The following is a 21,247-nucleotide window of genomic DNA, read 5'->3' as shown; positions in this document are numbered from 1 at the left end:
GTGGACTCAATTCCCAGACCTAACTCTTACCTGTTTGGTATTCTGACGCTCGATTGTAAAATATGGCCAGCTGGTAAAAATGACAAAGGGCACTCCAGCGCTGGTCCTTTGGCTGCAGGCGGCGTGTCAGCGGCCTAAAACAGCAAGAAATAGCGAGAGAAATAAAGTGAGAAGCAAGCACCTTTTCAATTGGGCTCTCGGGTCTATGGGACTGGCGTGCAGCCTCTTGATCACAAGCGCAGGTCCAGCGTGAAAGGGCGTGGGAGTGGAGTCACTCTGCTATTAATACCTGGTTGGCCAATCCTCATTGCAATGGATGGCCATCTGCAGCTTTACTTGTAGCTCCACTGAAGGTATTTTGTTTTGGGCAAAGGGGTGAGATTGTGATTTCCCCTGCGGCAGATGAAGAGAAAGGGCTTTATGCACTACAGGTCCCTGGACAGCCAAGCAAGTGTGAGCCGGAGACTGTGCTTCAGCTCTGAAGCAGTGTATCGAGAGCCTTCGAGGAGGAGGGGAATTAGCTCAGATGGTAGAGCGCTCGCTTAGCATGCGAGAGGTAGCGGGATCGATGCCCGCATTCTCCAGCAAGACGCTTTTTCTTCATTTTCACTATTTTATTCAAAACTCACCAATCGTCGCAAATAAAGTCATGTGCTCGCTTCTGTTTTTTTTACTATCATCCTAAAAGTCTTCCGTCCACTTTCTGCTATCCCAAAGAGTCATCCGCGCGAGGGCCGGCAACAGGCGTGATACTGTGCAACAGTCGCATTGCATGGCATTGGTGACATATTCAGGAAATTCCACTTTGATGCCACCCAGGGCTGTTAACCTTTTATTTCATTTCAATACGATGCTTCGAATAATTGGTTCAAAGTGCGCAGCCTTTGCTCTTTTATTTCGTTTTCATCGGAGCAGGTCGGAGCTGGCAGAAGAGTGAGCCCTGTCTGCAGGAGCTCTGATTCCAGAAAGCATATTTTCCCTGTCTTTCTTACCACTCATCTGCGTCTCTTCGCTGACATGAGGGGTTGCTACACTCTGCAGTCTCCCGGCATTTAAAGTCTGCTACCAGCAGAGCACGTTCTGGACTTCACAGCGCCCAGCAAAGTACTAGCCTGCGCCCACCCCCTACTACCGCAAAAACCTTTTGCATGCTTTGGCAGAAGTGTGAACAAAATGCCACGAACCACCCCAGATGGGACTCGAACCCACAATCCCTGGCTTAGGAGGCCAGTGCCTTATCCATTAGGCCACTGGGGCCACTCGACAGAAAAGGGGAAAGTTCTTTCTTTTCCTCTTCTCTCACTGGAGTCACAGGTACTGACCCACTGAAAAGGGCAAGTTGGCTCACGTCCAAAGCTGCAGTGTCCCAGCACACGCGGGCAAAAGGCACCTGCTTGCACTCGGCTGGACACTTCCGCTTTATGGGACACACGATGGAAAGTGGACTCAATTCCCAGACCTAACTCTTACCTGTTTGGTATTCTGACGCTCGATTGTAAAATATGGCCAGCTGGTAAAAATGACAAAGGGCACTCCAGCGCTGGTCCTTTGGCTGCAGGCGGCGTGTCAGCGGCCTAAAACAGCAAGAAATAGCGAGAGAAATAAAGTGAGAAGCAAGCACCTTTTCAATTGGGCTCTCGGGTCTATGGGACTGGCGTGCAGCCTCTTGATCACAAGCGCAGGTCCAGCGTGAAAGGGCGTGGGAGTGGAGTCACTCTGCTATTAATACCTGGTTGGCCAATCCTCATTGCAATGGATGGCCATCTGCAGCTTTACTTGTAGCTCCACTGAAGGTATTTTGTTTTGGGCAAAGGGGTGAGATTGTGATTTCCCCTGCGGCAGATGAAGAGAAAGGGCTTTATGCACTACAGGTCCCTGGACAGCCAAGCAAGTGTGAGCCGGAGACTGTGCTTCAGCTCTGAAGCAGTGTATCGAGAGCCTTCGAGGAGGAGGGGAATTAGCTCAGATGGTAGAGCGCTCGCTTAGCATGCGAGAGGTAGCGGGATCGATGCCCGCATTCTCCAGCAAGACGCTTTTTCTTCATTTTCACTATTTTATTCAAAACTCACCAATCGTCGCAAATAAAGTCATGTGCTCGCTTCTGTTTTTTTTACTATCATCCTAAAAGTCTTCCGTCCACTTTCTGCTATCCCAAAGAGTCATCCGCGCGAGGGCCGGCAACAGGCGTGATACTGTGCAACAGTCGCATTGCATGGCATTGGTGACATATTCAGGAAATTCCACTTTGATGCCACCCAGGGCTGTTAACCTTTTATTTCATTTCAATACGATGCTTCGAATAATTGGTTCAAAGTGCGCAGCCTTTGCTCTTTTATTTCGTTTTCATCGGAGCAGGTCGGAGCTGGCAGAAGAGTGAGCCCTGTCTGCAGGAGCTCTGATTCCAGAAAGCATATTTTCCCTGTCTTTCTTACCACTCATCTGCGTCTCTTCGCTGACATGAGGGGTTGCTACACTCTGCAGTCTCCCGGCATTTAAAGTCTGCTACCAGCAGAGCACGTTCTGGACTTCACAGCGCCCAGCAAAGTACTAGCCTGCGCCCACCCCCTACTACCGCAAAAACCTTTTGCATGCTTTGGCAGAAGTGTGAACAAAATGCCACGAACCACCCCAGATGGGACTCGAACCCACAATCCCTGGCTTAGGAGGCCAGTGCCTTATCCATTAGGCCACTGGGGCCACTCGACAGAGAAGGGGAAAGTTCTTTCTTTTCCTCTTCTCTCACTGGAGTCACAGGTACTGACCCACTGAAAAGGGCAAGTTGGCTCACGTCCAAAGCTGCAGTGTCCCAGCACACGCGGGCAAAAGGCACCTGCTTGCACTCGGCTGGACACTTCCGCTTTATGGGACACACGATGGAAAGTGGACTCAATTCCCAGACCTAACTCTTACCTGTTTGGTATTCTGACGCTCGATTGTAAAATATGGCCAGCTGGTAAAAATGACAAAGGGCACTCCAGCGCTGGTCCTTTGGCTGCAGGCGGCGTGTCAGCGGCCTAAAACAGCAAGAAATAGCGAGAGAAATAAAGTGAGAAGCAAGCACCTTTTCAATTGGGCTCTCGGGTCTATGGGACTGGCGTGCAGCCTCTTGATCACAAGCGCAGGTCCAGCGTGAAAGGGCGTGGCAGTGGAGTCACTCTGCTATTAATACCTGGTTGGCCAATCCTCGTTGCAATGGATGGCCATCTGCAGCTTTACTTGTAGCTCCACTGAAGGTATTTTGTTTTGGGCAAAGGGGTGAGATTGTGATTTCCCCTGCGGCAGATGAAGAGAAAGGGCTTTATGCACTACAGGTCCCTGGACAGCCAAGCAAGTGTGAGCCGGAGACTGTGCTTCAGCTCTGAAGCAGTGTATCGAGAGCCTTCGAGGAGGAGGGGAATTAGCTCAGATGGTAGAGCGCTCGCTTAGCATGCGAGAGGTAGCGGGATCGATGCCCGCGTTCTCCAGCAAGACGCTTTTTCTTCATTTTCACTATTTTATTCAAAACTCACCAATCGTCGCAAATAAAGTCATGTGCTCGCTTCTGTTTTTTTTACTATCATCCTAAAAGTCTTCCGTCCACTTTCTGCTATCCCAAAGAGTCATCCGCGCGAGGGCCGGCAACAGGCGTGATACTGTGCAACAGTCGCATTGCATGGCATTGGTGACATATTCAGGAAATTCCACTTTGATGCCACCCAGGGCTGTTAACCTTTTATTTCATTTCAATACGATGCTTCGAATAATTGGTTCAAAGTGCGCAGCCTTTGCTCTTTTATTTCGTTTTCATCGGAGCAGGTCGGAGCTGGCAGAAGAGTGAGCCCTGTCTGCAGGAGCTCTGATTCCAGAAAGCATATTTTCCCTGTCTTTCTTACCACTCATCTGCGTCTCTTCGCTGACATGAGGGGTTGCTACACTCTGCAGTCTCCCGGCATTTAAAGTCTGCTACCAGCAGAGCACGTTCTGGACTTCACAGCGCCCAGCAAAGTACTAGCCTGCGCCCACCCCCTACTACCGCAAAAACCTTTTGCATGCTTTGGCAGAAGTGTGAACAAAATGCCACGAACCACCCCAGATGGGACTCGAACCCACAATCCCTGGCTTAGGAGGCCAGTGCCTTATCCATTAGGCCACTGGGGCCACTCGACAGAAAAGGGGAAAGTTCTTTCTTTTCCTCTTCTCTCACTGGAGTCACAGGTACTGACCCACTGAAAAGGGCAAGTTGGCTCACGTCCAAAGCTGCAGTGTCCCAGCACACGCGGGCAAAAGGCACCTGCTTGCACTCGGCTGGACACTTCCGCTTTATGGGACACACGATGGAAAGTGGACTCAATTCCCAGACCTAACTCTTACCTGTTTGGTATTCTGACGCTCGATTGTAAAATATGGCCAGCTGGTAAAAATGACAAAGGGCACTCCAGCGCTGGTCCTTTGGCTGCAGGCGGCGTGTCAGCGGCCTAAAACAGCAAGAAATAGCGAGAGAAATAAAGTGAGAAGCAAGCACCTTTTCAATTGGGCTCTCGGGTCTATGGGACTGGCGTGCAGCCTCTTGATCACAAGCGCAGGTCCAGCGTGAAAGGGCGTGGGAGTGGAGTCACTCTGCTATTAATACCTGGTTGGCCAATCCTCATTGCAATGGATGGCCATCTGCAGCTTTACTTGTAGCTCCACTGAAGGTATTTTGTTTTGGGCAAAGGGGTGAGATTGTGATTTCCCCTGCGGCAGATGAAGAGAAAGGGCTTTATGCACTACAGGTCCCTGGACAGCCAAGCAAGTGTGAGCCGGAGACTGTGCTTCAGCTCTGAAGCAGTGTATCGAGAGCCTTCGAGGAGGAGGGGAATTAGCTCAGATGGGAGAGCGCTCGCTTAGCATGCGAGAGGTAGCGGGATCGATGCCCGCATTCTCCAGCAAGACGCTTTTTCTTCATTTTCACTATTTTATTCAAAACTCACCAATCGTCTCAAATAAAGGCATGTGCTCGCTTCTGTTTTTTTTTACTATCATCCTAAAAGTCTTCCGTCCACTTTCTGCTATCCCAAAGAGTCATCCGCGCGAGGGCCGGCAACAGGCGTGATACTGTGCAACAGGCGCATTGCATGGCATTGGTGACATATTCAGGAAATTCCACTTTGATGCCACCCAGGGCTGTTAACCTTTTATTTCATTTCAATACGATGCTTCGAATAATTGGTTCAAAGTGCGCAGCCTTTGCTCTTTTATTTCGTTTTCATCGGAGCAGGTCGGAGCTGGCAGAAGAGTGAGCCCTGTCTGCAGGAGCTCTGATTCCAGAAAGCATATTTTCCCTGTCTTTCTTACCACTCATCTGCGTCTCTTCGCTGACATGAGGGGTTGCTACACTCTGCAGTCTCCCGGCATTTAAAGTCTGCTACCAGCAGAGCACGTTCTGGACTTCACAGCGCCCAGCAAAGTACTAGCCTGCGCCCACCCCCTACTACCGCAAAAACCTTTTGCATGCTTTGGCAGAAGTGTGAACAAAATGCCACGAACCACCCCAGATGGGACTCGAACCCACAATCCCTGGCTTAGGAGGCCAGTGCCTTATCCATTAGGCCACTGGGGCCACTCGACAGAAAAGGGGAAAGTTCTTTCTTTTCCTCTTCTCTCACTGGAGTCACAGGTACTGACCCACTGAAAAGGGCAAGTTGGCTCACGTCCAAAGCTGCAGTGTCCCAGCACACGCGGGCAAAAGGCACCTGCTTGCACTCGGCTGGACACTTCCGCTTTATGGGACACACGATGGAAAGTGGACTCAATTCCCAGACCTAACTCTTACCTGTTTGGTATTCTGACGCTCGATTGTAAAATATGGCCAGCTGGTAAAAATGACAAAGGGCACTCCAGCGCTGGTCCTTTGGCTGCAGGCGGCGTGTCAGCGGCCTAAAACAGCAAGAAATAGCGAGAGAAATAAAGTGAGAAGCAAGCACCTTTTCAATTGGGCTCTCGGGTCTATGGGACTGGCGTGCAGCCTCTTGATCACAAGCGCAGGTCCAGCGTGAAAGGGCGTGGCAGTGGAGTCACTCTGCTATTAATACCTGGTTGGCCAATCCTCGTTGCAATGGATGGCCATCTGCAGCTTTACTTGTAGCTCCACTGAAGGTATTTTGTTTTGGGCAAAGGGGTGAGATTGTGATTTCCCCTGCGGCAGATGAAGAGAAAGGGCTTTATGCACTACAGGTCCCTGGACAGCCAAGCAAGTGTGAGCCGGAGACTGTGCTTCAGCTCTGAAGCAGTGTATCGAGAGCCTTCGAGGAGGAGGGGAATTAGCTCAGATGGTAGAGCGCTCGCTTAGCATGCGAGAGGTAGCGGGATCGATGCCCGCATTCTCCAGCAAGACGCTTTTTCTTCATTTTCACTATTTTATTCAAAACTCACCAATCGTCTCAAATAAAGGCATGTGCTCGCTTCTGTTTTTTTTTACTATCATCCTAAAAGTCTTCCGTCCACTTTCTGCTATCCCAAAGAGTCATCCGCGCGAGGGCCGGCAACAGGCGTGATACTGTGCAACAGGCGCATTGCATGGCATTGGTGACATATTCAGGAAATTCCACTTTGATGCCACCCAGGGCTGTTAACCTTTTATTTCATTTCAATACGATGCTTCGAATAATTGGTTCAAAGTGCGCAGCCTTTGCTCTTTTATTTCGTTTTCATCGGAGCAGGTCGGAGCTGGCACAAGAGTGAGCCCTGTCTGCAGGAGCTCTGATTCCAGAAAGCATATTTTCCCTGTCTTTCTTACCACTCATCTGTGTCTCTTCGCTGACATGAGGGGTTGCTACACTCTGCAGTCTCCCGGCATTTAAAGTCTGCTACCAGCAGAGCACGTTCTGGACTTCACAGCGCCCAGCAAAGTACTAGCCTGCGCCCACCCCCTACTACCGCAAAAACCTTTTGCATGCTTTGGCAGAAGTGTGAACAAAATGCCACGAACCACCCCAGATGGGACTCGAACCCACAATCCCTGGCTTAGGAGGCCAGTGCCTTATCCATTAGGCCACTGTGGCCACTCGACAGAAAAGGGGAAAGTTCTTTCTTTTCCTCTTCTCTCACTGGAGTCACAGGTACTGGCCCACTGAAAAGGGCAAGTTGGCTCACGTCCAAAGCTGCAGTGTCCCAGCACACGCGGGCAAAAGGCACCTGCTTGCACTCGGCTGGACACTTCCGCTTTATGGGACACACGATGGAAAGTGGACTCAATTCCCAGACCTAACTCTTACCTGTTTGGTATTCTGACGCTCGATTGTAAAATATGGCCAGCTGGTAAAAATGACAAAGGGCACTCCAGCGCTGGTCCTTTGGCTGCAGGCGGCGTGTCAGCGGCCTAAAACAGCAAGAAATAGCGAGAGAAATAAAGTGAGAAGCAAGCACCTTTTCAATTGGGCTCTCGGGTCTATGGGACTGGCGTGCAGCCTCTTGATCACAAGCGCAGGTCCAGCGTGAAAGGGCGTGGGAGTGGAGTCACTCTGCTATTAATACCTGGTTGGCCAATCCTCATTGCAATGGATGGCCATCTGCAGCTTTACTTGTAGCTCCACTGAAGGTATTTTGTTTTGGGCAAAGGGGTGAGATTGTGATTTCCCCTGCGGCAGATGAAGAGAAAGGGCTTTATGCACTACAGGTCCCTGGACAGCCAAGCAAGTGTGAGCCGGAGACTGTGCTTCAGCTCTGAAGCAGTGTATCGAGAGCCTTCGAGGAGGAGGGGAATTAGCTCAGATGGTAGAGCGCTCGCTTAGCATGCGAGAGGTAGCGGGATCGATGCCCGCATTCTCCAGCAAGACGCTTTTTCTTCATTTTCACTATTTTATTCAAAACTCACCAATCGTCGCAAATAAAGTCATGTGCTCGCTTCTGTTTTTTTTACTATCATCCTAAAAGTCTTCCGTCCACTTTCTGCTATCCCAAAGAGTCATCCGCGCGAGGGCCGGCAACAGGCGTGATACTGTGCAACAGTCGCATTGCATGGCATTGGTGACATATTCAGGAAATTCCACTTTGATGCCACCCAGGGCTGTTAACCTTTTATTTCATTTCAATACGATGCTTCGAATAATTGGTTCAAAGTGCGCAGCCTTTGCTCTTTTATTTCGTTTTCATCGGAGCAGGTCGGAGCTGGCAGAAGAGTGAGCCCTGTCTGCAGGAGCTCTGATTCCAGAAAGCATATTTTCCCTGTCTTTCTTACCACTCATCTGCGTCTCTTCGCTGACATGAGGGGTTGCTACACTCTGCAGTCTCCCGGCATTTAAAGTCTGCTACCAGCAGAGCACGTTCTGGACTTCACAGCGCCCAGCAAAGTACTAGCCTGCGCCCACCCCCTACTACCGCAAAAACCTTTTGCATGCTTTGGCAGAAGTGTGAACAAAATGCCACGAACCACCCCAGATGGGACTCGAACCCACAATCCCTGGCTTAGGAGGCCAGTGCCTTATCCATTAGGCCACTGGGGCCACTCGACAGAAAAGGGGAAAGTTCTTTCTTTTCCTCTTCTCTCACTGGAGTCACAGGTACTGACCCACTGAAAAGGGCAAGTTGGCTCACGTCCAAAGCTGCAGTGTCCCAGCACACGCGGGCAAAAGGCACCTGCTTGCACTCGGCTGGACACTTCCGCTTTATGGGACACACGATGGAAAGTGGACTCAATTCCCAGACCTAACTCTTACCTGTTTGGTATTCTGACGCTCGATTGTAAAATATGGCCAGCTGGTAAAAATGACAAAGGGCACTCCAGCGCTGGTCCTTTGGCTGCAGGCGGCGTGTCAGCGGCCTAAAACAGCAAGAAATAGCGAGAGAAATAAAGTGAGAAGCAAGCACCTTTTCAATTGGGCTCTCGGGTCTATGGGACTGGCGTGCAGCCTCTTGATCACAAGCGCAGGTCCAGCGTGAAAGGGCGTGGGAGTGGAGTCACTCTGCTATTAATACCTGGTTGGCCAATCCTCATTGCAATGGATGGCCATCTGCAGCTTTACTTGTAGCTCCACTGAAGGTATTTTGTTTTGGGCAAAGGGGTGAGATTGTGATTTCCCCTGCGGCAGATGAAGAGAAAGGGCTTTATGCACTACAGGTCCCTGGACAGCCAAGCAAGTGTGAGCCGGAGACTGTGCTTCAGCTCTGAAGCAGTGTATCGAGAGCCTTCGAGGAGGAGGGGAATTAGCTCAGATGGTAGAGCGCTCGCTTAGCATGCGAGAGGTAGCGGGATCGATGCCCGCATTCTCCAGCAAGACGCTTTTTCTTCATTTTCACTATTTTATTCAAAACTCACCAATCGTCGCAAATAAAGTCATGTGCTCGCTTCTGTTTTTTTTACTATCATCCTAAAAGTCTTCCGTCCACTTTCTGCTATCCCAAAGAGTCATCCGCGCGAGGGCCGGCAACAGGCGTGATACTGTGCAACAGTCGCATTGCATGGCATTGGTGACATATTCAGGAAATTCCACTTTGATGCCACCCAGGGCTGTTAACCTTTTATTTCATTTCAATACGATGCTTCGAATAATTGGTTCAAAGTGCGCAGCCTTTGCTCTTTTATTTCGTTTTCATCGGAGCAGGTCGGAGCTGGCAGAAGAGTGAGCCCTGTCTGCAGGAGCTCTGATTCCAGAAAGCATATTTTCCCTGTCTTTCTTACCACTCATCTGCGTCTCTTCGCTGACATGAGGGGTTGCTACACTCTGCAGTCTCCCGGCATTTAAAGTCTGCTACCAGCAGAGCACGTTCTGGACTTCACAGCGCCCAGCAAAGTACTAGCCTGCGCCCACCCCCTACTACCGCAAAAACCTTTTGCATGCTTTGGCAGAAGTGTGAACAAAATGCCACGAACCACCCCAGATGGGACTCGAACCCACAATCCCTGGCTTAGGAGGCCAGTGCCTTATCCATTAGGCCACTGGGGCCACTCGACAGAAAAGGGGAAAGTTCTTTCTTTTCCTCTTCTCTCACTGGAGTCACAGGTACTGACCCACTGAAAAGGGCAAGTTGGCTCACGTCCAAAGCTGCAGTGTCCCAGCACACGCGGGCAAAAGGCACCTGCTTGCACTCGGCTGGACACTTCCGCTTTATGGGACACACGATGGAAAGTGGACTCAATTCCCAGACCTAACTCTTACCTGTTTGGTATTCTGACGCTCGATTGTAAAATATGGCCAGCTGGTAAAAATGACAAAGGGCACTCCAGCGCTGGTCCTTTGGCTGCAGGCGGCGTGTCAGCGGCCTAAAACAGCAAGAAATAGCGAGAGAAATAAAGTGAGAAGCAAGCACCTTTTCAATTGGGCTCTCGGGTCTATGGGACTGGCGTGCAGCCTCTTGATCACAAGCGCAGGTCCAGCGTGAAAGGGCGTGGGAGTGGAGTCACTCTGCTATTAATACCTGGTTGGCCAATCCTCATTGCAATGGATGGCCATCTGCAGCTTTACTTGTAGCTCCACTGAAGGTATTTTGTTTTGGGCAAAGGGGTGAGATTGTGATTTCCCCTGCGGCAGATGAAGAGAAAGGGCTTTATGCACTACAGGTCCCTGGACAGCCAAGCAAGTGTGAGCCGGAGACTGTGCTTCAGCTCTGAAGCAGTGTATCGAGAGCCTTCGAGGAGGAGGGGAATTAGCTCAGATGGTAGAGCGCTCGCTTAGCATGCGAGAGGTAGCGGGATCGATGCCCGCATTCTCCAGCAAGACGCTTTTTCTTCATTTTCACTATTTTATTCAAAACTCACCAATCGTCGCAAATAAAGTCATGTGCTCGCTTCTGTTTTTTTTACTATCATCCTAAAAGTCTTCCGTCCACTTTCTGCTATCCCAAAGAGTCATCCGCGCGAGGGCCGGCAACAGGCGTGATACTGTGCAACAGTCGCATTGCATGGCATTGGTGACATATTCAGGAAATTCCACTTTGATGCCACCCAGGGCTGTTAACCTTTTATTTCATTTCAATACGATGCTTCGAATAATTGGTTCAAAGTGCGCAGCCTTTGCTCTTTTATTTCGTTTTCATCGGAGCAGGTCGGAGCTGGCAGAAGAGTGAGCCCTGTCTGCAGGAGCTCTGATTCCAGAAAGCATATTTTCCCTGTCTTTCTTACCACTCATCTGCGTCTCTTCGCTGACATGAGGGGTTGCTACACTCTGCAGTCTCCCGGCATTTAAAGTCTGCTACCAGCAGAGCACGTTCTGGACTTCACAGCGCCCAGCAAAGTACTAGCCTGGGCCCACCCCCTACTACCGCAAAAACCTTTTGCATGCTTTGGCAGAAGTGTGAACAAAATGCCACGAACCACCCCAGATGGGACTCGAACCCACAATCCCTGGCTTAGGAGGCCAGTGCCTTATCCATTAGGCCACTGGGGCCACTCGACAGAGAAGGGGAAAGTTCTTTCTTTTCCTCTTCTCTCACTGGAGTCACAGGTACTGACCCACTGAAAAGGGCAAGTTGGCTCACGTCCAAAGCTGCAGTGTCCCAGCACACGCGGGCAAAAGGCACCTGCTTGCACTCGGCTGGACACTTCCGCTTTATGGGACACACGATGGAAAGTGGACTCAATTCCCAGACCTAACTCTTACCTGTTTGGTATTCTGACGCTCGATTGTAAAATATGGCCAGCTGGTAAAAATGACAAAGGGCACTCCAGCGCTGGTCCTTTGGCTGCAGGCGGCGTGTCAGCGGCCTAAAACAGCAAGAAATAGCGAGAGAAATAAAGTGAGAAGCAAGCACCTTTTCAATTGGGCTCTCGGGTCTATGGGACTGGCGTGCAGCCTCTTGATCACAAGCGCAGGTCCAGCGTGAAAGGGCGTGGCAGTGGAGTCACTCTGCTATTAATACCTGGTTGGCCAATCCTCGTTGCAATGGATGGCCATCTGCAGCTTTACTTGTAGCTCCACTGAAGGTATTTTGTTTTGGGCAAAGGGGTGAGATTGTGATTTCCCCTGCGGCAGATGAAGAGAAAGGGCTTTATGCACTACAGGTCCCTGGACAGCCAAGCAAGTGTGAGCCGGAGACTGTGCTTCAGCTCTGAAGCAGTGTATCGAGAGCCTTCGAGGAGGAGGGGAATTAGCTCAGATGGTAGAGCGCTCGCTTAGCATGCGAGAGGTAGCGGGATCGATGCCCGCGTTCTCCAGCAAGACGCTTTTTCTTCATTTTCACTATTTTATTCAAAACTCACCAATCGTCGCAAATAAAGTCATGTGCTCGCTTCTGTTTTTTTTACTATCATCCTAAAAGTCTTCCGTCCACTTTCTGCTATCCCAAAGAGTCATCCGCGCGAGGGCCGGCAACAGGCGTGATACTGTGCAACAGTCGCATTGCATGGCATTGGTGACATATTCAGGAAATTCCACTTTGATGCCACCCAGGGCTGTTAACCTTTTATTTCATTTCAATACGATGCTTCGAATAATTGGTTCAAAGTGCGCAGCCTTTGCTCTTTTATTTCGTTTTCATCGGAGCAGGTCGGAGCTGGCAGAAGAGTGAGCCCTGTCTGCAGGAGCTCTGATTCCAGAAAGCATATTTTCCCTGTCTTTCTTACCACTCATCTGCGTCTCTTCGCTGACATGAGGGGTTGCTACACTCTGCAGTCTCCCGGCATTTAAAGTCTGCTACCAGCAGAGCACGTTCTGGACTTCACAGCGCCCAGCAAAGTACTAGCCTGCGCCCACCCCCTACTACCGCAAAAACCTTTTGCATGCTTTGGCAGAAGTGTGAACAAAATGCCACGAACCACCCCAGATGGGACTCGAACCCACAATCCCTGGCTTAGGAGGCCAGTGCCTTATCCATTAGGCCACTGGGGCCACTCGACAGAAAAGGGGAAAGTTCTTTCTTTTCCTCTTCTCTCACTGGAGTCACAGGTACTGACCCACTGAAAAGGGCAAGTTGGCTCACGTCCAAAGCTGCAGTGTCCCAGCACACGCGGGCAAAAGGCACCTGCTTGCACTCGGCTGGACACTTCCGCTTTATGGGACACACGATGGAAAGTGGACTCAATTCCCAGACCTAACTCTTACCTGTTTGGTATTCTGACGCTCGATTGTAAAATATGGCCAGCTGGTAAAAATGACAAAGGGCACTCCAGCGCTGGTCCTTTGGCTGCAGGCGGCGTGTCAGCGGCCTAAAACAGCAAGAAATAGCGAGAGAAATAAAGTGAGAAGCAAGCACCTTTTCAATTGGGCTCTCGGGTCTATGGGACTGGCGTGCAGCCTCTTGATCACAAGCGCAGGTCCAGCGTGAAAGGGCGTGGGAGTGGAGTCACTCTGCTATTAATACCTGGTTGGCCAATCCTCATTGCAATGGATGGCCATCTGCAGCTTTACTTGTAGCTCCACTGAAGGTATTTTGTTTTGGGCAAAGGGGTGAGATTGTGATTTCCCCTGCGGCAGATGAAGAGAAAGGGCTTTATGCACTACAGGTCCCTGGACAGCCAAGCAAGTGTGAGCCGGAGACTGTGCTTCAGCTCTGAAGCAGTGTATCGAGAGCCTTCGAGGAGGAGGGGAATTAGCTCAGATGGTAGAGCGCTCGCTTAGCATGCGAGAGGTAGCGGGATCGATGCCCGCATTCTCCAGCAAGACGCTTTTTCTTCATTTTCACTATTTTATTCAAAACTCACCAATCGTCGCAAATAAAGTCATGTGCTCGCTTCTGTTTTTTTTACTATCATCCTAAAAGTCTTCCGTCCACTTTCTGCTATCCCAAAGAGTCATCCGCGCGAGGGCCGGCAACAGGCGTGATACTGTGCAACAGTCGCATTGCATGGCATTGGTGACATATTCAGGAAATTCCACTTTGATGCCACCCAGGGCTGTTAACCTTTTATTTCATTTCAATACGATGCTTCGAATAATTGGTTCAAAGTGCGCAGCCTTTGCTCTTTTATTTCGTTTTCATCGGAGCAGGTCGGAGCTGGCAGAAGAGTGAGCCCTGTCTGCAGGAGCTCTGATTCCAGAAAGCATATTTTCCCTGTCTTTCTTACCACTCATCTGCGTCTCTTCGCTGACATGAGGGGTTGCTACACTCTGCAGTCTCCCGGCATTTAAAGTCTGCTACCAGCAGAGCACGTTCTGGACTTCACAGCGCCCAGCAAAGTACTAGCCTGCGCCCACCCCCTACTACCGCAAAAACCTTTTGCATGCTTTGGCAGAAGTGTGAACAAAATGCCACGAACCACCCCAGATGGGACTCGAACCCACAATCCCTGGCTTAGGAGGCCAGTGCCTTATCCATTAGGCCACTGGGGCCACTCGACAGAAAAGGGGAAAGTTCTTTCTTTTCCTCTTCTCTCACTGGAGTCACAGGTACTGACCCACTGAAAAGGGCAAGTTGGCTCACGTCCAAAGCTGCAGTGTCCCAGCACACGCGGGCAAAAGGCACCTGCTTGCACTCGGCTGGACACTTCCGCTTTATGGGACACACGATGGAAAGTGGACTCAATTCCCAGACCTAACTCTTACCTGTTTGGTATTCTGACGCTCGATTGTAAAATATGGCCAGCTGGTAAAAATGACAAAGGGCACTCCAGCGCTGGTCCTTTGGCTGCAGGCGGCGTGTCAGCGGCCTAAAACAGCAAGAAATAGCAAGAGAAATAAAGTGAGAAGCAAGCACCTTTTCAATTGGGCTCTCGGGTCTATGGGACTGGCGTGCAGCCTCTTGATCACAAGCGCAGGTCCAGCGTGAAAGGGCGTGGGAGTGGAGTCACTCTGCTATTAATACCTGGTTGGCCAATCCTCGTTGCAATGGATGGCCATCTGCAGCTTTACTTGTAGCTCCACTGAAGGTATTTTGTTTTGGGCAAAGGGGTGAGATTGTGATTTCCCCTGCGGCAGATGAAGAGAAAGGGCTTTATGCACTACAGGTCCCTGGACAGCCAAGCAAGTGTGAGCCGGAGACTGTGCTTCAGCTCTGAAGCAGTGTATCGAGAGCCTTCGAGGAGGAGGGGAATTAGCTCAGATGGTAGAGCGCTCGCTTAGCATGCGAGAGGTAGCGGGATCGATGCCCGCATTCTCCAGCAAGACGCTTTTTCTTCATTTTCACTATTTTATTCAAAACTCACCAATCGTCTCAAATAAAGGCATGTGCTCGCTTCTGTTTTTTTTTACTATCATCCTAAAAGTCTTCCGTCCACTTTCTGCTATCCCAAAGAGTCATCCGCGCGAGGGCCGGCAACAGGCGTGATACTGTGCAACAGGCGCATTGCATGGCATTGGTGACATATTCAGGAAATTCCACTTTGATGCCACCCAGGGCTGTTAACCTTTTATTTCATTTCAATACGATGCTTCGAATAATTGGTTCAAAGTGCGCAGCCTTTGCTCTTTTATTTCGTTTTCATCGGAGCAGGTCGGAGCTGGCAGAAGAGTGAGCCCTGTCTGCAGGAGCTCTGATTCCAGAAAGCATATTTTCCCTGTCTTTCTTACCACTCATCTGCGTCTCTTCGCTGACATGAGGGGTTGCTACACTCTGCAGTCTCCCGGCATTTAAAGTCTGCTACCAGCAGAGCACGTTCTGGACTTCACAGCGCCCAGCAAAGTACTAGCCTGCGCCCACCCCCTACTACCGCAAAAACCTTTTGCATGCTTTGGCAGAAGTGTGAACAAAATGCCACGAACCACCCCAGATGGGACTCGAACCCACAATCCCTGGCTTAGGAGGCCAGTGCCTTATCCATTAGGCCACTGGGGCCACTCGACAGAAAAGGGGAAAGTTCTTTCTTTTCCTCTTCTCTCACTGGAGTCACAGGTACTGACCCACTGAAAAGGGCAAGTTGGCTCACGTCCAAAGCTGCAGTGTCCCAGCACACGCGGGCAAAAGGCACCTGCTTGCACTCGGCTGGACACTTCCGCTTTATGGGACACACGATGGAAAGTGGACTCAATTCCCAGACCTAACTCTTACCTGTTTGGTATTCTGACGCTCGATTGTAAAATATGGCCAGCTGGTAAAAATGACAAAGGGCACTCCAGCGCTGGTCCTTTGGCTGCAGGCGGCGTGTCAGCGGCCTAAAACAGCAAGAAATAGCGAGAGAAATAAAGTGAGAAGCAAGCACCTTTTCAATTGGGCTCTCGGGTCTATGGGACTGGCGTGCAGCCTCTTGATCACAAGCGCAGGTCCAGCGTGAAAGGGCGTGGGAGTGGAGTCACTCTGCTATTAATACCTGGTTGGCCAATCCTCATTGCAATGGATGGCCATCTGCAGCTTTACTTGTAGCTCCACTGAAGGTATTTTGTTTTGGGCAAAGGGGTGAGATTGTGATTTCCCCTGCGGCAGATGAAGAGAAAGGGCTTTATGCACTACAGGTCCCTGGACAGCCAAGCAAGTGTGAGCCGGAGACTGTGCTTCAGCTCTGAAGCAGTGTATCGAGAGCCTTCGAGGAGGAGGGGAATTAGCTCAGATGGTAGAGCGCTCGCTTAGCATGCGAGAGGTAGCGGGATCGATGCCCGCATTCTCCAGCAAGACGCTTTTTCTTCATTTTCACTATTTTATTCAAAACTCACCAATCGTCGCAAATAAAGTCATGTGCTCGCTTCTGTTTTTTTTACTATCATCCTAAAAGTCTTCCGTCCACTTTCTGCTATCCCAAAGAGTCATCCGCGCGAGGGCCGGCAACAGGCGTGATACTGTGCAACAGTCGCATTGCATGGCATTGGTGACATATTCAGGAAATTCCACTTTGATGCCACCCAGGGCTGTTAACCTTTTATTTCATTTCAATACGATGCTTCGAATAATTGGTTCAAAGTGCGCAGCCTTTGCTCTTTTATTTCGTTTTCATCGGAGCAGGTCGGAGCTGGCAGAAGAGTGAGCCCTGTCTGCAGGAGCTCTGATTCCAGAAAGCATATTTTCCCTGTCTTTCTTACCACTCATCTGCGTCTCTTCGCTGACATGAGGGGTTGCTACACTCTGCAGTCTCCCGGCATTTAAAGTCTGCTACCAGCAGAGCACGTTCTGGACTTCACAGCGCCCAGCAAAGTACTAGCCTGCGCCCACCCCCTACTACCGCAAAAACCTTTTGCATGCTTTGGCAGAAGTGTGAACAAAATGCCACGAACCACCCCAGATGGGACTCGAACCCACAATCCCTGGCTTAGGAGGCCAGTGCCTTATCCATTAGGCCACTGGGGCCACTCGACAGAAAAGGGGAAAGTTCTTTCTTTTCCTCTTCTCTCACTGGAGTCACAGGTACTGACCCACTGAAAAGGGCAAGTTGGCTCACGTCCAAAGCTGCAGTGTCCCAGCACACGCGGGCAAAAGGCACCTGCTTGCACTCGGCTGGACACTTCCGCTTTATGGGACACACGATGGAAAGTGGACTCAATTCCCAGACCTAACTCTTACCTGTTTGGTATTCTGACGCTCGATTGTAAAATATGGCCAGCTGGTAAAAATGACAAAGGGCACTCCAGCGCTGGTCCTTTGGCTGCAGGCGGCGTGTCAGCGGCCTAAAACAGCAAGAAATAGCGAGAGAAATAAAGTGAGAAGCAAGCACCTTTTCAATTGGGCTCTCGGGTCTATGGGACTGGCGTGCAGCCTCTTGATCACAAGCGCAGGTCCAGCGTGAAAGGGCGTGGGAGTGGAGTCACTCTGCTATTAATACCTGGTTGGCCAATCCTCATTGCAATGGATGGCCATCTGCAGCTTTACTTGTAGCTCCACTGAAGGTATTTTGTTTTGGGCAAAGGGGTGAGATTGTGATTTCCCCTGCGGCAGATGAAGAGAAAGGGCTTTATGCACTACAGGTCCCTGGACAGCCAAGCAAGTGTGAGCCGGAGACTGTGCTTCAGCTCTGAAGCAGTGTATCGAGAGCCTTCGAGGAGGAGGGGAATTAGCTCAGATGGTAGAGCGCTCGCTTAGCATGCGAGAGGTAGCGGGATCGATGCCCGCATTCTCCAGCAAGACGCTTTTTCTTCATTTTCACTATTTTATTCAAAACTCACCAATCGTCGCAAATAAAGTCATGTGCTCGCTTCTGTTTTTTTTACTATCATCCTAAAAGTCTTCCGTCCACTTTCTGCTATCCCAAAGAGTCATCCGCGCGAGGGCCGGCAACAGGCGTGATACTGTGCAACAGTCGCATTGCATGGCATTGGTGACATATTCAGGAAATTCCACTTTGATGCCACCCAGGGCTGTTAACCTTTTATTTCATTTCAATACGATGCTTCGAATAATTGGTTCAAAGTGCGCAGCCTTTGCTCTTTTATTTCGTTTTCATCGGAGCAGGTCGGAGCTGGCAGAAGAGTGAGCCCTGTCTGCAGGAGCTCTGATTCCAGAAAGCATATTTTCCCTGTCTTTCTTACCACTCATCTGCGTCTCTTCGCTGACATGAGGGGTTGCTACACTCTGCAGTCTCCCGGCATTTAAAGTCTGCTACCAGCAGAGCACGTTCTGGACTTCACAGCGCCCAGCAAAGTACTAGCCTGCGCCCACCCCCTACTACCGCAAAAACCTTTTGCATGCTTTGGCAGAAGTGTGAACAAAATGCCACGAACCACCCCAGATGGGACTCGAACCCACAATCCCTGGCTTAGGAGGCCAGTGCCTTATCCATTAGGCCACTGGGGCCACTCGACAGAAAAGGGGAAAGTTCTTTCTTTTCCTCTTCTCTCACTGGAGTCACAGGTACTGACCCACTGAAAAGGGCAAGTTGGCTCACGTCCAAAGCTGCAGTGTCCCAGCACACGCGGGCAAAAGGCACCTGCTTGCACTCGGCTGGACACTTCCGCTTTATGGGACACACGATGGAAAGTGGACTCAATTCCCAGACCTAACTCTTACCTGTTTGGTATTCTGACGCTCGATTGTAAAATATGGCCAGCTGGTAAAAATGACAAAGGGCACTCCAGCGCTGGTCCTTTGGCTGCAGGCGGCGTGTCAGCGGCCTAAAACAGCAAGAAATAGCAAGAGAAATAAAGTGAGAAGCAAGCACCTTTTCAATTGGGCTCTCGGGTCTATGGGACTGGCGTGCAGCCTCTTGATCACAAGCGCAGGTCCAGCGTGAAAGGGCGTGGGAGTGGAGTCACTCTGCTATTAATACCTGGTTGGCCAATCCTCGTTGCAATGGATGGCCATCTGCAGCTTTACTTGTAGCTCCACTGAAGGTATTTTGTTTTGGGCAAAGGGGTGAGATTGTGATTTCCCCTGCGGCAGATGAAGAGAAAGGGCTTTATGCACTACAGGTCCCTGGACAGCCAAGCAAGTGTGAGCCGGAGACTGTGCTTCAGCTCTGAAGCAGTGTATCGAGAGCCTTCGAGGAGGAGGGGAATTAGCTCAGATGGTAGAGCGCTCGCTTAGCATGCGAGAGGTAGCGGGATCGATGCCCGCATTCTCCAGCAAGACGCTTTTTCTTCATTTTCACTATTTTATTCAAAACTCACCAATCGTCTCAAATAAAGGCATGTGCTCGCTTCTGTTTTTTTTTACTATCATCCTAAAAGTCTTCCGTCCACTTTCTGCTATCCCAAAGAGTCATCCGCGCGAGGGCCGGCAACAGGCGTGATACTGTGCAACAGGCGCATTGCATGGCATTGGTGACATATTCAGGAAATTCCACTTTGATGCCACCCAGGGCTGTTAACCTTTTATTTCATTTCAATACGATGCTTCGAATAATTGGTTCAAAGTGCGCAGCCTTTGCTCTTTTATTTCGTTTTCATCGGAGCAGGTCGGAGCTGGCAGAAGAGTGAGCCCTGTCTGCAGGAGCTCTGATTCCAGAAAGCATATTTTCCCTGTCTTTCTTACCACTCATCTGCGTCTCTTCGCTGACATGAGGGGTTGCTACACTCTGCAGTCTCCCGGCATTTAAAGTCTGCTACCAGCAGAGCACGTTCTGGACTTCACAGCGCCCAGCAAAGTACTAGCCTGCGCCCACCCCCTACTACCGCAAAAACCTTTTGCATGCTTTGGCAGAAGTGTGAACAAAATGCCACGAACCACCCCAGATGGGACTCGAACCCACAATCCCTGGCTTAGGAGGCCAGTGCCTTATCCATTAGGCCACTGGGGCCACTCGACAGAAAAGGGGAAAGTTCTTTCTTTTCCTCTTCTCTCACTGGAGTCACAGGTACTGACCCACTGAAAAGGGCAAGTTGGCTCACGTCCAAAGCTGCAGTGTCCCAGCACACGCGGGCAAAAGGCACCTGCTTGCACTCGGCTGGACACTTCCGCTTTATGGGACACACGATGGAAAGTGGACTCAATTCCCAGACCTAACTCTTACCTGTTTGGTATTCTGACGCTCGATTGTAAAATATGGCCAGCTGGTAAAAATGACAAAGGGCACTCCAGCGCTGGTCCTTTGGCTGCAGGCGGCGTGTCAGCGGCCTAAAACAGCAAGAAATAGCGAGAGAAATAAAGTGAGAAGCAAGCACCTTTTCAATTGGGCTCTCGGGTCTATGGGACTGGCGTGCAGCCTCTTGATCACAAGCGCAGGTCCAGCGTGAAAGGGCGTGGGAGTGGAGTCACTCTGCTATTAATACCTGGTTGGCCAATCCTCATTGCAATGGATGGCCATCTGCAGCTTTACTTGTAGCTCCACTGAAGGTATTTTGTTTTGGGCAAAGGGGTGAGATTGTGATTTCCCCTGCGGCAGATGAAGAGAAAGGGCTTTATGCACTACAGGTCCCTGGACAGCCAAGCAAGTGTGAGCCGGAGACTGTGCTTCAGCTCTGAAGCAGTGTATCGAGAGCCTTCGAGGAGGAGGGGAATTAGCTCAGATGGTAGAGCGCTCGCTTAGCATGCGAGAGGTAGCGGGATCGATGCCCGCATTCTCCAGCAAGACGCTTTTTCTTCATTTTCACTATTTTATTCAAAACTCACCAATCGTCGCAAATAAAGTCATGTGCTCGCTTCTGTTTTTTTTACTATCATCCTAAAAGTCTTCCGTCCACTTTCTGCTATCCCAAAGAGTCATCCGCGCGAGGGCCGGCAACAGGCGTGATACTGTGCAACAGTCGCATTGCATGGCATTGGTGACATATTCAGGAAATTCCACTTTGATGCCACCCAGGGCTGTTAACCTTTTATTTCATTTCAATACGATGCTTCGAATAATTGGTTCAAAGTGCGCAGCCTTTGCTCTTTTATTTCGTTTTCATCGGAGCAGGTCGGAGCTGGCAGAAGAGTGAGCCCTGTCTGCAGGAGCTCTGATTCCAGAAAGCATATTTTCCCTGTCTTTCTTACCACTCATCTGCGTCTCTTCGCTGACATGAGGGGTTGCTACACTCTGCAGTCTCCCGGCATTTAAAGTCTGCTACCAGCAGAGCACGTTCTG

General features: G+C 50.4%; 27 non-coding genes across 27 annotated transcripts; 13 read left to right on the top strand and 14 right to left on the bottom strand.

Annotated features, from left to right (window-relative positions):
- Window positions 1-511: 511 nt before the first annotated feature.
- TRNAA-AGC (transfer RNA alanine (anticodon AGC)) lies at window positions 512-584 on the top strand. Its single transcript has one exon. It is a non-coding gene; the product is annotated as a tRNA-Ala (tRNA).
- A 600-nt stretch (window positions 585-1,184) lies between these two features.
- Window positions 1,185-1,257, bottom strand: TRNAR-CCU (transfer RNA arginine (anticodon CCU)). The gene has a single exon. It is a non-coding gene; the product is annotated as a tRNA-Arg (tRNA).
- Window positions 1,258-1,951: 694 nt separating this feature from the next.
- Window positions 1,952-2,024, top strand: TRNAA-AGC (transfer RNA alanine (anticodon AGC)). Its single transcript has one exon. It is a non-coding gene; the product is annotated as a tRNA-Ala (tRNA).
- A 600-nt stretch (window positions 2,025-2,624) lies between these two features.
- On the bottom strand, window positions 2,625-2,697 carry TRNAR-CCU (transfer RNA arginine (anticodon CCU)). Its single transcript has one exon. It is a non-coding gene; the product is annotated as a tRNA-Arg (tRNA).
- A 1,367-nt stretch (window positions 2,698-4,064) lies between these two features.
- On the bottom strand, window positions 4,065-4,137 carry TRNAR-CCU (transfer RNA arginine (anticodon CCU)). Its single transcript has one exon. It is a non-coding gene; the product is annotated as a tRNA-Arg (tRNA).
- Window positions 4,138-4,831: 694 nt separating this feature from the next.
- Window positions 4,832-4,904, top strand: TRNAA-AGC (transfer RNA alanine (anticodon AGC)). The gene has a single exon. It is a non-coding gene; the product is annotated as a tRNA-Ala (tRNA).
- Window positions 4,905-5,505: 601 nt separating this feature from the next.
- TRNAR-CCU (transfer RNA arginine (anticodon CCU)) lies at window positions 5,506-5,578 on the bottom strand. The gene has a single exon. It is a non-coding gene; the product is annotated as a tRNA-Arg (tRNA).
- Window positions 5,579-6,272: 694 nt separating this feature from the next.
- TRNAA-AGC (transfer RNA alanine (anticodon AGC)) lies at window positions 6,273-6,345 on the top strand. The gene has a single exon. It is a non-coding gene; the product is annotated as a tRNA-Ala (tRNA).
- A 591-nt stretch (window positions 6,346-6,936) lies between these two features.
- On the bottom strand, window positions 6,937-7,019 carry TRNAR-CCU (transfer RNA arginine (anticodon CCU)). Its single transcript has one exon. It is a non-coding gene; the product is annotated as a tRNA-Arg (tRNA).
- A 694-nt stretch (window positions 7,020-7,713) lies between these two features.
- On the top strand, window positions 7,714-7,786 carry TRNAA-AGC (transfer RNA alanine (anticodon AGC)). Its single transcript has one exon. It is a non-coding gene; the product is annotated as a tRNA-Ala (tRNA).
- A 600-nt stretch (window positions 7,787-8,386) lies between these two features.
- TRNAR-CCU (transfer RNA arginine (anticodon CCU)) lies at window positions 8,387-8,459 on the bottom strand. Its single transcript has one exon. It is a non-coding gene; the product is annotated as a tRNA-Arg (tRNA).
- Window positions 8,460-9,153: 694 nt separating this feature from the next.
- On the top strand, window positions 9,154-9,226 carry TRNAA-AGC (transfer RNA alanine (anticodon AGC)). Its single transcript has one exon. It is a non-coding gene; the product is annotated as a tRNA-Ala (tRNA).
- A 600-nt stretch (window positions 9,227-9,826) lies between these two features.
- On the bottom strand, window positions 9,827-9,899 carry TRNAR-CCU (transfer RNA arginine (anticodon CCU)). The gene has a single exon. It is a non-coding gene; the product is annotated as a tRNA-Arg (tRNA).
- Window positions 9,900-10,593: 694 nt separating this feature from the next.
- Window positions 10,594-10,666, top strand: TRNAA-AGC (transfer RNA alanine (anticodon AGC)). Its single transcript has one exon. It is a non-coding gene; the product is annotated as a tRNA-Ala (tRNA).
- A 600-nt stretch (window positions 10,667-11,266) lies between these two features.
- On the bottom strand, window positions 11,267-11,339 carry TRNAR-CCU (transfer RNA arginine (anticodon CCU)). Its single transcript has one exon. It is a non-coding gene; the product is annotated as a tRNA-Arg (tRNA).
- A 1,367-nt stretch (window positions 11,340-12,706) lies between these two features.
- Window positions 12,707-12,779, bottom strand: TRNAR-CCU (transfer RNA arginine (anticodon CCU)). Its single transcript has one exon. It is a non-coding gene; the product is annotated as a tRNA-Arg (tRNA).
- A 694-nt stretch (window positions 12,780-13,473) lies between these two features.
- TRNAA-AGC (transfer RNA alanine (anticodon AGC)) lies at window positions 13,474-13,546 on the top strand. The gene has a single exon. It is a non-coding gene; the product is annotated as a tRNA-Ala (tRNA).
- A 600-nt stretch (window positions 13,547-14,146) lies between these two features.
- TRNAR-CCU (transfer RNA arginine (anticodon CCU)) lies at window positions 14,147-14,219 on the bottom strand. The gene has a single exon. It is a non-coding gene; the product is annotated as a tRNA-Arg (tRNA).
- Window positions 14,220-14,913: 694 nt separating this feature from the next.
- TRNAA-AGC (transfer RNA alanine (anticodon AGC)) lies at window positions 14,914-14,986 on the top strand. The gene has a single exon. It is a non-coding gene; the product is annotated as a tRNA-Ala (tRNA).
- A 601-nt stretch (window positions 14,987-15,587) lies between these two features.
- TRNAR-CCU (transfer RNA arginine (anticodon CCU)) lies at window positions 15,588-15,660 on the bottom strand. The gene has a single exon. It is a non-coding gene; the product is annotated as a tRNA-Arg (tRNA).
- A 694-nt stretch (window positions 15,661-16,354) lies between these two features.
- On the top strand, window positions 16,355-16,427 carry TRNAA-AGC (transfer RNA alanine (anticodon AGC)). Its single transcript has one exon. It is a non-coding gene; the product is annotated as a tRNA-Ala (tRNA).
- Window positions 16,428-17,027: 600 nt separating this feature from the next.
- Window positions 17,028-17,100, bottom strand: TRNAR-CCU (transfer RNA arginine (anticodon CCU)). The gene has a single exon. It is a non-coding gene; the product is annotated as a tRNA-Arg (tRNA).
- Window positions 17,101-17,794: 694 nt separating this feature from the next.
- TRNAA-AGC (transfer RNA alanine (anticodon AGC)) lies at window positions 17,795-17,867 on the top strand. The gene has a single exon. It is a non-coding gene; the product is annotated as a tRNA-Ala (tRNA).
- Window positions 17,868-18,467: 600 nt separating this feature from the next.
- On the bottom strand, window positions 18,468-18,540 carry TRNAR-CCU (transfer RNA arginine (anticodon CCU)). The gene has a single exon. It is a non-coding gene; the product is annotated as a tRNA-Arg (tRNA).
- A 694-nt stretch (window positions 18,541-19,234) lies between these two features.
- Window positions 19,235-19,307, top strand: TRNAA-AGC (transfer RNA alanine (anticodon AGC)). Its single transcript has one exon. It is a non-coding gene; the product is annotated as a tRNA-Ala (tRNA).
- A 601-nt stretch (window positions 19,308-19,908) lies between these two features.
- TRNAR-CCU (transfer RNA arginine (anticodon CCU)) lies at window positions 19,909-19,981 on the bottom strand. The gene has a single exon. It is a non-coding gene; the product is annotated as a tRNA-Arg (tRNA).
- A 694-nt stretch (window positions 19,982-20,675) lies between these two features.
- On the top strand, window positions 20,676-20,748 carry TRNAA-AGC (transfer RNA alanine (anticodon AGC)). Its single transcript has one exon. It is a non-coding gene; the product is annotated as a tRNA-Ala (tRNA).
- Window positions 20,749-21,247: the final 499 nt, after the last annotated feature.

The sequence above is a fragment of the Ambystoma mexicanum genome, chromosome 5q (genome assembly GCF_040938575.1).
Source record: "Ambystoma mexicanum isolate Mex_15411 chromosome 5q, UKY_AmexF1_1, whole genome shotgun sequence".
Classification (NCBI taxonomy): domain Eukaryota; kingdom Metazoa; phylum Chordata; class Amphibia; order Caudata; family Ambystomatidae; genus Ambystoma; species Ambystoma mexicanum.
The sequence above is the reverse complement of the archived record's forward strand: the minus strand, read 5'-3'. Positions and strand labels throughout refer to the sequence as shown.